Raw genomic sequence first — 17,645 nt, forward strand, 5'->3', positions numbered from 1 at the left:
GGGTCTTTTTCATCTTCAGCCTTCAAAGTAAAACGTGGCTCATGAGAGGAGTTAGGGGGAAAAACATTCTTTTGCTTCCACTCATTATTTAATGTTTAATAAGGCACTAAAAACGGTATAATAGTTTTACATCTTCCTTTAAAATGTAAAGGAATGCTGGTTGAAAGCAGGGCTGAGAGATGCAAGGATAAATACAGTTTCAGTAGAAACTGGTCATCTAAATTCAGAGAGATGTGATGAGTCCTTTTTAGGAGATTTGAAAAAATAATGCTGTCTGCCTTGCTAAATTTCATGAGGAAATGAGGAAGCTGGTAAATGATATATCTATCTTCCCCTGTTATTTCTAACAAGATAAAAGATTGCTTTGAAAAAAAATACAGATAACAATTAATAATTCAAAAATCACATCACTCCAGATTTTACATTCTCAGCCACCTGTTCCTATGTTTGTTTTTTTAAAAAATCATTTTAGTTTGAAATCTAATTGTTTGGACAGTAGTGTTCCCACAGTTGTTATTACTTATCTATCATTCACTCTGTTTTATTTTTAATGCATGTTGTGCTACGCTGTGCTGATACTACATTGTTTCAATTGTGGTTGTTTTCTTTTTTGTTATTTTTTTTCCTACCTCTGCACAGGGAATATAGATTATTGTATTGCTTCATTGGATCCTTGAAAGGTCTGTCTTTTATGATTGCTTAAAATCGGTATACAGAGTAGAAAATGGCACTGCATATTTCAAAACAGTAATTTTAGTCACTGAGGGTATGGTAATGAATGTTGGAGGTTTGAATGCTCTGATAAAGATAGTATCACTTCTGCAGGATACACAAATCATCACGTATTCCCATGTAGTGGCAGAAACACAGCAGCCACTGCTCTCTTTCACTCTCTCCCTCCCCTTCCTCTCCCTCTTTCTCTGTTGTTAGAAAAGTAGGGATATTCCCAAACTTAAAAGCAATGTTGCTTTACATGTTTACAATTTTGACACCATCAAAACAAAGGCTTTAAACTCTATTAAAGCCACTGAAATATAAGCACATGCATAACTTAGGGACATAAATATTTCCTCAGAGTTTGTGAATAAATTATGACAGAAGACAACAGAAGATGCTCAAATTTACACTTGATGGTCCATTTTCTTCTTGCTGCCTTACACTTTCTGTGCTATTATTAATTTTTCATATGACCTACTCTAAATTTCTTGCTATCTAAGCCTCTGTGAAGACCTAGTCAACATTCAGGGAGGTATTTTGGCACAGGTTTTAGTTTATTCTTTCAACAATCATTTAAGTTTAGGGTAATTTTTATCAAGTGCTTCCATCTCATTGAACTCAGTGCAACTTTAAGCCCACAAACTAAGTAATTTTGGTTCATATTTTCTTTAACTGGGGGTCTAGGTTGTGAGTACATGTCTTCTGGAAGTTACTTTCTTCACTTACCACTTCTGGTGCCAGGCAGCCTACCATCCCCTCTGCTGCTATTTACTACCACCCTTCAGGTGAGTGTGTGTGGACATTTTCTAGATCTAGTTTAAGTCCAAGGAACATGATTTTATTGGACAGCTTGAATGCTGATTAATTCACATACTTTGGTTGAAATTAAGGCAGTAAAACTTTTTAAAATGTTTAAATGTACCTATTCATAGTGAGAAATTGGTTTACGTTGCCCAAGTTAGAAGCCGATAGTTTTCTTCTGTTTTTTAAACTGTGTTTCTGCAGCAGTACAGGTGTTCATTGCTTGAACACGTCACGCATGTTCATCTTCAAGCAAGAAGCTCAGAAGGTGACTACCTCTGACAGGGAGGTAACTGTTAGCAGCATTGCACCTTGGGGAGGGTATCATAACTTCAGAGTGCTCTGCCTTGCAAAGAGTAATAAAATGCTTTAACATTGACTGATAGAGATGGACAGTATTTTTGGAACTGAAAGTGGATCTATATTTTGTATTTCCAAGAGTTCAGAGGACTGCTGGATCACAGATTTGTGTCTGGTTATTTCCAGAGAGCTGTGATGGGCACAGGCCTGAGATGTGGCCTTTGCAAGCTTTCCTACAAACAGATGTGTTTGGATCTAGGGATCTTAATGTAATCACGATCTGAGCACCACGTGACCTTCCTTTCTGTGAGAAGGTTTGACCTTTGAGTAGGTCAAGATTTAAATACAGCTTTTCATGTTAGTTCATATATTTGACCTTATACATTTTTTTTTCTTTTTCTTTTTTTCCAAAGAAGTGTTCTTCAAACTACATCTTTTGAGCCTGGTAGCATTTGTATCAAATTCACCTGGAGCTTCTATTGCCCTAGAAGCTGACTGAAATGTGGGTCAAGTCTGACATCAAGTGGTCAGATGCACGCTGTTCCCAATGGGACAATTACAGTGCCTCTCCTTCTGTCTTATGAAGAACCTTCACCTCCACTTTTTTTCTCCATGTTTTTTCTTCTTAACATGATTTCTTAGCGCTCTTCCTGCTTTGGTTTCCACCAAGGTCATGGACTGTCATTGCTGACAAATACGTGAAGGATCACATTAGTCTTTTGTTAAGCTACTGCAGCTGCTGAAACAGTCAGCAGGATGTTGGGATTGTGTAAATAAAGTCTTCATGACATAAAAGTGCAGATAAGACCTTTACATGCACTGCTTTGTTTTCCCAATAAACCCTAACAAGATCTATGTCTTTTTAAAAATACTCCCAGCTCTTAAGATGCTGAGCCTGCCATCTGTGCAGGTTTGGAGGTTTACAATAACTGCAAGAGCACTGCAAGTGCTCACACAGTGCTTCCTGTTGTTGAAACACCTTGCAAACACTAATTCAATAATTCTTGTCATTCCGTTCTGGAGAAAGTTAATGAAATTATTCATTCCGTCTTATAGGAGAGGAAATAGAGAGAGAGACCAGAGGAAATTTAAGTGTTTGGCCTGAGACCTCAGGTTTTCCTATGTACTGGCATGCTGGCATGCTACATTCATGTTTCAATGGAATTTGTATCTGTGTTGACTCAAGAGGTACGTCAGGAACACAAGGTTTGTGTTTGGCACCTTGTGCTCCCTTCCTCCAGCGTGGGGTGTTATCCTGCAGTGGCCAGAGGGACAGTTTTTCATCTGTCTTCTCAATGCTCAGCAGACTTACTTTGACCTGTTCAAACAACAACAAATGATGGGCCATAAGTTGTACTATATAAACTTTTTATCTGCACAACCGACTTACTTTTCACTGGAAGAGTAGTGTATGTCTATATCCGCTGCATAAAACAAACAGTACAAAGATCAGCACTTATACTTACTTTATAACTATAGAGTCGGCAACGCAAATACAAATTTTCAGTTTCTCCCATAAATGCCACAGCTTGATAAGATTTGCCATCATGTTTACATCTTTGGACCTCTGAACTAGCTGTTAGCAGGTGGCACCATTGTTTAAATTCATCTCAGAGATGAACTTGTCACTTCAGTATCTTTCCTTCTGGGGTAAATTTGGCTTTTTTGTCTGGAGTAGCAGTAGCAGACCTTTACCTGGCATAAACCAGTATTGCTGCTAAAAAAAATATAGCACTTCCCCTGGTTCAGCATGGCTGTTTTTTGCAGCTCCACAGTGAACTGGATTGGGAAATTGTTATAAAAACAACAACAAAAAATAAGCAACAAAATATCCACCAAGATCTTTGCATATTTTATTCATAATCTCAACCACTTTCTAGAGATCCACGGTAATTTAATTCAGTGTCTAATGGTCACCTTATCGTCTGTGAGCAGAACTTCCTGATTAAACTAGATTTCTTATGATAAACAGCAGCTTTTCTGTGAGGTAAATGGTCATGGTTCACTTTCCCAGTATGTTATCAGTCTGGACAACCCAGATCATTGAGGAGAATGGATATTCAGTGTATTTGATTCAAAAGTCCTGTAGCCTGCTTACCTCGGAATACATGATTCAGCTCTATGTTTAAAAACAAAAATGTGTTTGTCTGGAATGTTCAGTGCTGTACCTTTATTATTATTAATGCTATTATTATTATTATACAAGTTCTATTTTAATATATCTGGGTACATTTCAGTTGCCATCTAACTAATCTTGAATCCTTTATCTTTAGCCTTCTATAATTTCAGTGCCTAGACAAAATTGTGGTGATTTCACTTAATAGTTAAAGGCGTACTTGTGCATACCATTTTCATGGATGGTTCCTACTAAAACTTAATTACTAAAATAATTCTTATAATTTATTTTTGTTTCTGTTTAAATTCTAAATATATAATTTGTACTAAATCATGCTATCAATGAAGTACCAAATCTATATAGATCATTGGGATCCATAGTGCAAGATCTATGCAGCACCAAGAAGATGACAGCCTTTGCCCCAGGTAGCTGGTATTTTTAAAGAGATGGGAATGAAAAAGTCTTCAAGCAAATGACCACAGAAGAGAGACTTCAAAATTTCTCTTCGAACACATTTTCAGATCACTTTACAACTTAAAAGCCATCCAGGGCATGAAATGTCATGTCTGCCAATTCCATCCTGGGTAAAAATAAGCTCAGAGTAAACCTCCTTTCTTACTATTATGGCCATCTGATTCTCATAAAATATTTCTACTGAGCCACGCAGTAGGCATTTTAACCTGATACAGAATTTTTCTATCGAGTAAAACCTAGCCACTACAGAAAATGTACTGAATAGGACTGTGGAGCATTTTAAAAGGGCATTTTTACAAGGCACCTATTGATGCTAGACTGGTGGGTGTGCTGAGGTTCACCATACAAAATAAACTCAGTGGCCAAATTGCAGAGCTATGTGGCCCAAGCTGCATCTTACGAGCTTTGAAAGGAATTTTGGCCAGAGTTCACAACTGTGGACTTTATTGCAGCTCATAAAAAAAATGTACAGTAAATTTAGACAAATATGGGCATTTTTATGCTGAACAGACTATTCAGCATGTGTGTGCATTTTTAGCAAAACAAATAATTCTCTTGTTTAAAAACAAACAAAAAAAAACCCCACTACATATGTCGCAGAACTATACTTACCATTCTTTATTTTAAAGTCATACACAAATGGTTTGTTCTGCTCTGATTAGCTTATTAGTTAATGTTGGATCTGAAAGGCAGTTTTGGGGCATTGTCTGTCAACTTAGTGGAAATTAGGACAGTGAGTGCCTTCAATAGTCTTTGTTCATTAAACCATATCTCTGCAGATGTTCAGTGTTTAAACGTTTCTTTAGCTCTTCTGAAGCATTCTCATTTTTTCAGCTAATGAGGAATGTGTGACTGTATACTGTTCACAGAGTCATTTATTAAAGATGCAAAGGAGGCAGCCTTGTTACTCAAAAGACTGACACCTTTCCTCTGAATATATTATACCCATAAGTGCTAATTCACATTTACAAGCCCTCCAAGAGAAAGATGAGTGAGCTGAAACAATCTATAGAAATTTCTGCTCTCAGGAGAGCCCTGTGAGCATGTTCTTGCAAACCAAGAAATCATTAGTCCCATGGGGAATTCAGCCATAGTCAGCTGTGCTTTTTGTGTGAAGAAGGGTTCACACGCGGGCTCCCTCTGCCAGCTTTTAACTTAAATTACTGTAGGTGTTTACCAAAGTTAGCATACCATGTATCTGCAGACAAGTAATGAAAGGGCAGGCTATGTTTTTTTGGTTTAAACCTCTAGTATCTTTGAGGCAGAACTCCTAACTGAATGGCAAACTAGATGTTAGGTAAATGGAAATCTATCTTTTAGTACCAAAGTCAACAATTTCTTACTGACACTGTGCTCTCATCGCTAGCAGAAATGCTGTATTTATTTAGAAATGAAAGCAAAGACAGTTGTACTTACTTGAAGTGCAGTTTGGAGTAATGGGCCCAGCTAGGGATGACAGAGTACTCTAATAGATTAGCCAGGGAACGTGCCTTATCTGCTTCTCTTTGGAGAGCTTTCTGCTGAATTGATCAACAAGGTGCTAGTGTTACTCCTTAAGACTAATTTCTTCTTCAAATCATGCACATCATTAGTCAACAGGATGGATGGAAAGGTGGTGAGGTAGTTGTTTGTGCTTCTAAGTAGGTATTCATTATGCATGTAACTGTACTTTGCTGGAATTCTTGATCTCCTAACTCCAGTTTGTGTTTTTTACTTTAGCCACTTCCAGTCTGGTTAGAAATTTGTTTATTCATAGATAGTGCTGTTTTTGCTGTTTAATTTAAAGTGAAAATGGATATGAAATTCAAAAGTCTGTTTTCATCAGTTTTACCCACTTTGACACACTTGTATCTTGAAAGTACAGACAATAACCAACAAGAAAGAGAAAAAATATATAATACCCTTGAAATATGCAAAATTAACCCATGGGTCATACTTTATCTTGCTGCATATTATCATGTAATCATGTTTTCTCTGTACTTACATATAACAGAATGTATTGCAGTGAAAAATTAAGATAGCACTATAATGTCTAAAAATATTAGTTGATAGTAATATAACTGGTCATTGGTACAATATGTTCTTTATGGAAACATAAAACAGACATAGGTTGATAGTACAAAGAAGGGGGCAGTTGCTGTAGTTCAGTATATTAAAAATGATAGCATATCAGATACGGCAATTACACTAGCCATCAATCTTCAATAGTTTGTGAAGAATACTGCTAAAATGCAGTGAAGCTTTATAAGATTTGTGATCACAGAGTGTAAAATATAACAGATGCTACAATATTTAGATGCCTGCTGGCATTTACTTTTACCCTACACAGCTCATTTCAGTTATATGAAAATTTTATGTGCTCTGTAACCTCACTGAAATAGAAACATATTTGTAAAGAGCCCACAATGGAACAGAGCATTTTCAAGATATACAGTATTTGATCTGTTTAATAAGGTACGAAAGAGAAAAAAGAAACAGTTGGATTAAATTACTATTTGATTATTATTAAATTACTATTAATACAGAAACGTTGATACATATGATGCCTTCTAATCTGGACTCTCTGCCAAATATGTGTTACTCAAAACTGGCTGGAGAGTCTATGCAGCCATTTTTCGGTTCATAGTGAAATCTTATGGGAGTGATCACTGAAAGTCAAAACTAATGAAATAAGACAGGAAAAGGAAGTTCTTTTAGTTTACTATTTATTTCAGCTGGGAAACATGACAGATAGCTTTCTTTGTGAAATACAAATCTTTCATAATAGCTGCCAGGGATGCTGCAGTCTCTTGAAAGTCTGAAGATTACTGGAGGACTGTGAAATTGGGACCTAGATGTACTTGCTAATTAATATTGCCTTTTGGAAGGGTGCCCAGAAGTACCTTTCAGTATCAAGCGATGTAAGTCACTATGCTTCTAGTCTTGTAGGCCAACGTGTTTTCATTGCATCACATCTCTTACATTATTTACCTTTTCCTAGTTTCCGTTGGGGCTACTGTATTACAAAAATTTAATAGTGGAGTATGCCTGATGTAATTCCGATAATCACTGGACTGTTATACTAAAAAAAAAATTAAGGAATTAGGGTCAAAGACATCCTCTCTAACTTAAGAACCATTCCCAAGGTTTGACCTTGTAGATGTCTGACACATTATTTGATCAGGAGGAAGAATTCACTCAACCCAGACATTCGAAGGGGCACCAAAACTTGCAAAAGCATTTGAACTGGTTTTGAGCAGTTTGTCCATATGGCATTTGGCTTGGTTTCTTTTCAGTTTTAGGTTTCATGAACTGTTTTTTCATGTCGTAACTTGGCAAATCTGCAAGTGTTGGGCCTGCAGGAAACCAAAAGGTTCTGTCTGTTTTTCAGGGAGGGATTGTAACACAGCCCTGTTCAAAAAGCCACAATAACTCTTAGGTAATTGTAAGGGGTTTTTGTTGTTGTTATTGTTGTTTTTAACTGTTAATATTTAATATTGTTACGAACAGACTTGCTCTTACTGAGGTTAGTGTCTGCAATTTTTCTTATTCCAAAAGTTTGACTTTTCACCAACAGTACTGAAAGCATTTAGGCCATTTTTATTTTATCTTTTAGAGCAACTTAAATTTTTTAGTTCCTGTTTACAAATCAGATCTCTTGACATGTATGAAGCCAAAACATTTTTTTATTCTTCTACTAGACCATAAATCATAATATGGCAGAAGGCATCTCACTTTGAGTGAGTTGACTGGAAACAAGAGATAGCTGGGCCTTGTACTGTATTTCTGCTGTGAGCTTGAGCTCCTCAAGCTTTATAAAGATATCTCAGAGACTCTTCCCCCTTTACAAGTTCAGGGTACTTTACTGAGTCACTGCAACTTGACAATACACATGATAACCAAGCTACATTATTGCTGGAGTCATCCAAGCTGCGTGTACTGTAAATCAAAACAGCATTTTGAAGTGAGGTTGCACTTGTATCTCATCTGCTGCATACATACAAAGAGTACAAGCATCTAGCCACAGCTAAATCTGCTAAATTTAAGGTCTGGCTGTTCTGCTGCAAAGCAATCAACCAATCGTTTTCTAGCGTCAACTAACACATTTGGATATTAGGAAGCAGTATAAATTCATTTTGTGCTTCTGCAAAATCAAATTGTGTCCAGGTTAAGGACAAAAGACATGTCAATTTCCCTGTGAGATGACATAAGTTGATTCTATAAATCTCAGATAATATTGAACTATCTATTCATTACATTAATTTTGAAATGTAATCTAAACTTATTTGGAAATATAGATGATTAACAGTTGTTTGTGGTTATTATAACATACTTTTATGATAGACTTAACACTGAAATTGGTGAAATCTTTGGTGTGAGTGAAGTGTAGAAAAGCCAATCAGTTCAGAGAACTTTGGTATTCAGTATTTCTTGATGAATTAAAAGTATTCTCAGTATTCAGACAGTTATATGAACTATAACAGCTATATGAAAATACATTTTTCAATAGCCAGAGAGTCAGTCAATATGTGAATTCATACCATCTCACCTGGCATATAAAAAATAAAATTATACAGAGATATATGTCAACTCTGTCAAATGTCTCCCACTCTTCTCTGGTGACTGCGGTGTGTTGGCTGCAGTACACCTGGTCGAAGTGGGAACAGCTCTGCATGCAGTTTCTAGAGGCCACTGTGGCTTCAGGCTGATGGGATGTCATTTTTGCCCTTCCCATGGTTGCTATTCCTGCTGCTCCATCCAAGCGGTGATTTGCCCAGGTGGCACTGGCAGCAGCAGCAGATGGCCTGGCAGGTGGTGGTTAGAGAAGTTGGAGAAGTATCTTGATATTCTTCTCGTGCCCCAATTCCTTCACCACAGCCTTGCCCAGTAAAGGTGAAGGAGAGCTTGATCACTGCCCTCAGAAGGATCCCAGCTCCAAGGGGGAGCTGTGCCCCAAGAAGCAGGTGATGTTCCTATCACCTCGACTCACCAGCCTCCTGCCTGCTCAACCTGCAACCCCATGCCACCAACTTCCATGCTGCACCTAGCTGTGACTAGCGGTATGTACTAGTGGCTACCAGTAGTTGCTGTATGTATACCTGGCTACATCTATGAGCCTCACTGCTACCTGTTTTTAGGACCCCTCAGAATAATAAGTGAGGTATCTTTCTCTAGTTCGTGTCCTTCCATTTCCCCAGTCCAGCCCCAAAGCCTCGGGAGCTCTCTGCTCTCCGCCATTTGCCTAACCTCCACAAACTTCTTGCCTGGTAGCTGTGCTCCAGGAAAGGTGCAGCTGTAGGGGAGCTAAAGCTGTATGTAGCACTCTAACTCTGGATCTGTCAGCCTGATCCCCTGAGCACTTTTCCATTGACTTCTGTGGGTTTCATTTGAGGCCTTTATTCAGATAATATGCTGGAGTAAATCTGTTACTCAGAGATCACATCCCAAGGGGCAAAGTTTTCCCTGCTTCACATTCCATGACAAATCCATTCTGAATCCTTTTATTATTAATAACAGACAGCAAATTCTGATCTCAGAGTTCCTGAGGTAGAGTCAGTGATATCTGTGTAATTTAAATCAAACCTGTTCTTGCAGGTTTAAGTGAGTTCTAAAGATTTTATCAGTGCAATTTCCCTGTGCAGCTGGGCAAGCTAGCACATAATTAGAGATAAGAGCCAAGAACCTTAGAAGTGCAAGAGGTGAAACTAACCTTTGCTAATGAAGGATATCATGCAAATAGCATTTGATTTTTTTTGTGTGTGTATCTGATGCTACAGCTGAACAAGGTAGAGTTGCTCAATGTTTAATGGTGACTTCTGTGACAGCATAGGTCTTTCTTATTGAGAGTGTGATTGTGACAAATATTGCACAGATGCAAGGGAAAAAAGGTTCTGTCTGTTGAATAGCAACAAACCTGCCCTCTCTTCAAATTAGCTCAACCTTTCCTACTAAGAAAAACACTAAAATGGTAACTACTTCTTCCGCAATCAGAATAGCAGCACAGAGAATGCTGCCCTTCACCTACATGAGTCTCCTGTGAGGCTATATATGCCCCCCAAATGCAAGACATTAGAACTAGTCAGTGGAAGTTATAATTTTTTCCCTAAAGTCAGCTTTATCCTAAGGTTCTGGAGCATAAGCATGACAACCCCCCCCCCCCCCCCATGTCTGCCATTGCTCAGAAACAGCTTTCTGCTGATGCTATTCCAGTAATTTGAAAAATTTTAAATCTGCACAAATTTCCTGCAGTTCTTTTTAAAGTTTTTCAGAGAAGGTGCCTGGACCAATGCCAGAGGAGGTTTTAATACTAGCAGGGAAGGCAAGATAGTTGTAAGGTTGGGCTGTGTTAATGCCAAGGAATTTGATAAGATCGCTAACAGTATCCCTGTGAGTCCAAAGGTGTTTATAAAACCATTGTTACTTTCACGATACTGCAGATATGGACACGATATGCATGAGTTAATGTGTAATTGAAGGTATAAGGTACCCTGACTGTATTGCATGTAAATTCAGTGTGATGGCTTGAATTATCAGCGGGCTCTGAGATATTCCCCAGGTTGGTATCTTCCAGTAGTTATGGGTTCGATGGTATTGTGCCAGGCCAAGGAGACTGTATGAATAGATAACAAGATAATAACAAGTTGCTGGCTAGGTTTTCTTTGTTTCTGCATTTCATAAGAGTAATTCAGAGTAATTCAAGTTGGAAGGGACCTCAAGAGGTCTCCAGTCCAAACTCCTGCTCAGAGCAAGGTCAGCTCTAGGGTTAGACCAGTATGCTCAGTTATGTTTGCTTTTAGAGCATTTTAGATACTGTGTGTATGAGCTGTAATTCCAAGTTACTGCTAAGTTCCAGCCATGCTTTCATGCCTTCTGAAGAGAGAAGTTAATTGCAGGAGTAGGGTGGCTACACTGTTGTTGCTTTTTACCCTTACAATTTCCCTCATGCAATCTAATTAACATCTTGCAAACTCTGAACATTTCTTCCACTTGTGCTCATGTAGGCATAAATATCCTGAGAGCAAAGTATGTTAATCTTGGCCAAGATAATTATGTGGTTTCCCTATTATAAGAGTAGCTGATTGTTTCCTATCTCTGCAACATCTCAGAATATTTGTATAAGAGAGGAAAATGGTATTATTTCCATTTTACAGATGGGCTAACTAAAATTGCATGAGGTTTAAGAGGTCTGAAGTCCCATCCTTATCTTTGTTTGGCACTGGAGTAATTCTGATTCAAACTTTCAGCTATATGAAATCTGCGGTAGAGTGGGAGATGCAATAAATCGATTTAGGAGCAATAGCCACTCTTTAACAATGTGCTTCAGGAAAATCTGCAGAAATTAAGTTGGAGTAATACAGGCATAGCTACCTTTATCTCTTCCACAAACCTAAAAAAGAGAACAGAAAACCCAACCAGGAATGTAGCACTTTTTGAACAACAGATTTATTTTCAATTAAAAATAACCTCCTTCTTTTGGACTACACAGTCTTTAAGAGAAAAGCAATCACTGTATTAAAATTTGTTAGACAGTGTGTCCTAGTCTGTGTGAGGTACGCCAGTGATAAGAATAAGAAATGACAGTGTGACTTTAGGACAAGGGAGAGAATAAATAGCCAAGTACTAACTGTAAAGGGTAAATTTCCTTTGCTTTGTAAGAGCTGAACAACTAGGGAGTTCTGAGAGTAATCTGCAGAAGATACTTTTTGTTTTCATCTGTGTAGCAATGACTACAATACACAGAGGAACCCGCTTCCCTTGCTGTCAATTACAACATATCATTGCTGCTGTCCTGTGCAACTGGGTCAAGAGTTGTGATATGCAGCACTGGTATGAGCAGCTAAGGCGGGTGGAAATTTTATTAGCTGTCTGTAAGAAATTGTTTTGTTTGGGAAATCAGAAAATAAAACACAATGAAGACTCTTAAGGAGTATTTGACAGTGATTTAAAACAGACTCCTAAAAAGCGAAGGCCATCGATACTGTACACAACAAACAGAACGAATAGATGTGGGGAAATAGATTTACTATCTGCACTTGGCAGCCTCCAAACTTAAGGTTCTTGTTTAAATGCTGAGTCAAAACTAGGATTCATTACTTCTTTGCTTGAAATGTTTCTGTTGTGGAGTGAAATGCGGTCAGCAGCCAGAGCTGGTCTTCAAATGAAGTTCTGGATAAGTGCTGTGTCTGTAAGGGGGGCTAGCCTCCAGGTGGACCCTCCAAACTGTCCTCATGTGGCTGGACAGCTGGGTCTACAGATTCCGTGCACATTTCTAAGCTTTCCTGTTTGCTGACAAAGAGTAAGCTTCAATTTAGGCCCACCAAAATAGAAGAAGTGTAATAATATTTGTATTACATACAAAGCTTTGTTCAGCCTCTCTTTGGATAGGGGGGTAGGTTTGTGCACTACATCTCCTGGCCTTTTGTGACCAAAAAGCACAATCTAACCAAGAGAAAAAGAGGCCTGATAAACTATGCATTTGCTACAAATGATTTAATCTTGCTTTATGAATCTTTTGTTCACATTTTGTTTTGTTTTCTCAGTTCTAATAGACCTAAGTAGTTCTGCAAGCTGTGCTCTCACGTGCTACAAAGGTACCATACCATTTCAGTAGCAGACTTGTTTGCTGCTGAGAAAATAGTTGTTAAGAAATCATATAACAACCACTGCTGATCCCTAAAGGGGTTTGCTTCTCCCACTTGCTATTATCTAAATCGAATGTTTTCTGGAAAGACAAGCTGAATAAATAAAATAATGCCAGCAAGGCTGGAGTGCTAAGGAGTCAAAGATTCTGACTTCTCCATTTTAACGTTGCTGTGACTTCACTGAGCTCAGTGGAGTTATTCTGGCTTTAAACGTAAGCCCTGGGGTCCAAAACGCTGCAGGGAAAGAAGCTGTCTGCTCCCATTTCGACGAGAGGAAGGCCACAGCATGACTTTATTTACATAAACTGTCTACCAGATGGAAAGAAACCCTGGGGAAAGGCAGGCACTCCCTACCCCCATCCTTCCTGATATGCGGGGTTTGGGAGAAGGCTCCATCTGATCGAAGTGCCTACCTAATTTCTTCCTGCGGCACCCTAGGAGTCACTATATACATTTCAGAATTGCTTAGTGGGACTAAACTGCCTAAGAGGAGAATGATTTTTCAGACCAGATGGACCAAACCCACTCACCATGGCTTTTACTCAGTGCAGCCATGCACTGCTGGCTCTGTGCTGAGGACCCTTCTTCACTAGAAGGACCTGGAAAGAGTACCAGCAGAGTTAGGCCTGCCCTTAGCTACCCATACATTGAAATCATTCGAGGTTTCAGCTTCATTAGGGAGCGGAGTCTGAGAGGTGCATCAGACCCTGCACTGGGAGTCAGCAGACGAGGGAGGGAGGAGGAAAGGATGGTCACCCGTTGGATATTGCCAGTTTTAGAGGTCAGCATGTGGCTAACATGCTCCTTACAGCACTGGTTTTTATTCATATAGATATAGTTTTACTATGTCTGCCAGAGCGGATTTTTCCTCATCTTTTAAACATATTTTTCCCAGTTTCATACATGGCCTTGTGTTTGGGTGAGGCTACACTGCCTGTGGAGGGCACCTTAGGTGGTGGCCAGGGCAATGCAGACTGCAGCCCCTGTCCCGGGTTGCATGAAGGCTCAGGGCTCATCCCTCACATGAGCTGGCAGGGGTAAAGGTGCCCGAACTAAGTCTGCAGAGCTGAACTTCTGGTGCTTCGTCTTCACGGCATAATGGTGGTGGAGCCCAGGACTCAGGATAACAAGTGGCTCTTGCAACTGGAGACCACTTCTTCTTTGCGCTTGCTCCCATGACAGCTTCAGCAGAGGTCAGCAGAGAATTTGATATCTGATACAAACGTGGCTGTTTGCTGAATTCTAATTGGAAGGTGTAAGGGGTTTTGTTTCTATTTGGTTTTCCTTTCATCAACTCATCTGTCTAGGATCTCTCTTTCTGGAAACAGACAGGGTGAAGAATTTAGTTTAATACACCATTTAAATTCCATAAACAAGACAGAAATCTAGTAGCAGGCAGAGAATATATATTGCAGCAATAAAACTTCTCTGAAAGAATTGCAGCAGCAGCTAGGGAATGCTAATAAGGGTTTCTTTTCCTGTGAAGTAACATTTACAGGCCTAGGTTGGCTTGATTTTCATTTAATAAAACACTACATTAATATAATCACGATTATATAGTGAAGAGAAAACACTTTGGAAACATTTTGACTCTTCAATAATTACCTCTCTGTCTAGCAGTACCATTGGATTGAAGAGATAGGAGGAGAGTGGCTGATTTCATTTTTAAATAAACATATCTTAATCGGGCTTAATACATAAACTTTCAGGTAAAAGATTTGATGAACTTATTTTTTAATTAAAAAAAAATATAAATTCTAACCAATGTCTCCTGGTCAAGCCTATCCCAAGCCATACACAACCTCCCCACAAGGTGCAGGATAATTCTGTGGAGCAGTCTGGGATGCTGAGAGAAGTGACCTGAGGTGGACAGTGCTATCTCGTCTTCTTATCTTGGCCAGGTTTGCAGCTGGCATTTAGCTTTCCTGTCCCAGAGGAGGGTAGGGAGGGGAAGTGGAAATTACAGCCCCGAATGAGCGAGGAGGGCAAAAGCTGGCCTGGGTGCTCACTGCTGCCTCGCACACCAGGCCACGGCTTTGTGTTGGCACGGGTCTAGGCTGGCCACAGCAGTGTCACCTGTCTGCAGCCATAGATATCTGCCAGAATTTCTAAGCTGTTGGTGTCTCAAAACCAAGAAAGCACAGAGAAACTCCTCAGGAAACAGAACTAATCATATGCTGGGAATTCACAGTGAAAATGTGACATAACTGAGTGTTGCCTTCTAATGCTACAACCTTTTTCAAAAACAGAAGTTATGAAAAAAAAAAAGATATTAAAAACCTAATGAATATAAGGAACTCAGTGTTTACTTGAGTGACAATATATGATCCTGGCATCGATATAACACATCTTGCTGCAATTAAAGCCAGTAGTCTACCTAAACAATTTGACTTTATTATACATTTCAGGTTTTTGGTGTATATCTTGTTAATTGTGGTAAGTTAGCAGAGAGAAACAAGCTAATCCACGTGAAAAGACTGCTTCCCCTTGGTTCCTGCCAGCTTGCCTACTGGCAGTTTCCTGCTTAATCTGCTGCTTCATTTTTTTACTCCTCTCTTGCCAGCAATTATATTTCATTGGTGACTGTTGCAGTATAGAGCTGGAGGTGAGCGCTGCTACTTTACCTGAGAAGCAGTATTTCATACTGTATATCACTTCTCAACATATAGAATCTGGAAAATGAGTAATTTCTCATTTTATTTCCAGCATAATTTACTATGCTGAAGGAACAGTGCTGTCAACTTCTGTTGCAGGTGGGATGCGGGTTGCTTCATATCTAAAGGCTTGCCTTGCTTCTGTGTCCTCTCTCAGGTAAGTTAAACACGTAACACATTACGCTTCCAAAACAATTGTGTAGTTTCTGGTCATCTCATTTTGTAGGTTTGCCAAAGGAGCTATGACTTATTCTTTTCCAGAAAATAAATAAATAAATAAATATATATATATATACACGGAAACACAGCTCTTACTGCAGAATGTGACCTTATCAGCCTGAGTGATCCAAGCCTCCAGGATTTTGCTCAGTGTTCATCCTGTTCAAGGAAGCATTTTGGATAAGAGCAGGACTGAGGTCTGGGAACTGGCCATCACAATCATTTTCAAGGGGAAGATTCACATGCATAAAATTAAAATATCCCAGCAGGAAATGTAACAGAGATTGCTCCCTGCCCATCCTCCATGTTGGACTGCCATGCATGCGGCCTTCCTGACTTCTTGGCATCATCACAGGCTGTCAAGCAAATTTTTTGTTACTGGGGCCCTGGGGATTGACCTAGGACAAAAATGTTCCCTGACCCTGGATTATTTTAGGAAGCCTCAAATTTCTGGTTCGCTGCTGGGGTTTCAGAGAATTTGAAGGCATTTGGAAACACTAAAACAAAGTGAGGTTTTCATGGTTGCAAAATGAGAGTCCAGACCTTTTATTTCTTGTATATTTTTTTCCAAGTTCAAATCAAAAGTACTACTCAACATTTGCATTCTCTGGCTATCTTTAGTCTCTACCGTGATTGTTCCTCTACTTATTTTATGTGGATAAGTTAACTTGTATCATTATACCTTTAACATTTAGAAGAGGTTGTTCAAGCCCAGATATGAAAAATTGTACATAAAAAAAAATAATAATCTGGCTTTCTGTGCTATAGTCACTTCTGAAACAGGACAGAGTCATTAAGAGCCATTAAAACTGAGAGACATGAACTTGAAAAATGTGTCTCAAGTCTTGCCTTTATCAAATAATTTTTCCCTTAATGCTTCCTCTCTTCCGGGTGCGGATGGGTATGAACCTAATCTTTATTTTTTTTCATGAAAAGAGAACAGATCTTTGAAGTAATCTATTGCTTAGTGGTTCCAGCTTTAGGAATACCATATATTTCATTATGGAAACTGCTTAATGAACACTTATTTATTTTATGTCTGTGGCAGGGTGTCTTTAGCTACTTAGAAATCACTTGGCTCAGTCTCCCAGGATTTTGATAGCTCTTATGGTCTCCTTTGGTGAGATTTGTGTGCCAGGACATAGGGGACATCCACTAAGACTTCAACATATCCTTATATTATCCCCTTTACAGTGAGGATGAGACAGATATATGCATGGAGGAAGATGTGTGATGCGCCATGGCATAGGCAAATCCCAAACCAATGAACTCAAGCAGCACTGAAATAGTGCTTGGCTTTCTTCTCCCAGCTAGGTGTCATAACCACTGCTGTCAGCAGGACACATAACTCTCCTGCTTTGCTCTCAAACGTTGCCACACAACAGCAAAAGTCACACGGGATAGCCGGAGTGTTACAAACATCCTGATGCCCAGTAGGAGCACTGGTCTCTGTTCAGTCATTACAGAAGCATGAGAAAGTCATTTAAAGTAGCTTTGCTTGTAAGGATGAACTAAATTTGTAATAAGCACAGCTTTGCTCCATTTGGTGTGCCAGCAGTTTGTTGTGGTCACTGTAATACTGTCTCCTTCGCTTCTCTATCAAGCTGGTGTAATGTGGCCTTGTTTGATGCACGAAATATCTTTTTGTTTGATGGTGCAATTAAGAATAAGATTCATTTTGGAGTGGGAAACGACCTTTTCTGTCAGTGGCAATGATTTGTGCTACTCATCCTTTGCACTTTC

The sequence above is a fragment of the Anser anser genome, assembly GCF_964211835.1.
Source record: "Anser anser genome assembly, chromosome: 6".
Taxonomy (NCBI): Eukaryota; Metazoa; Chordata; class Aves; order Anseriformes; family Anatidae; genus Anser; species Anser anser.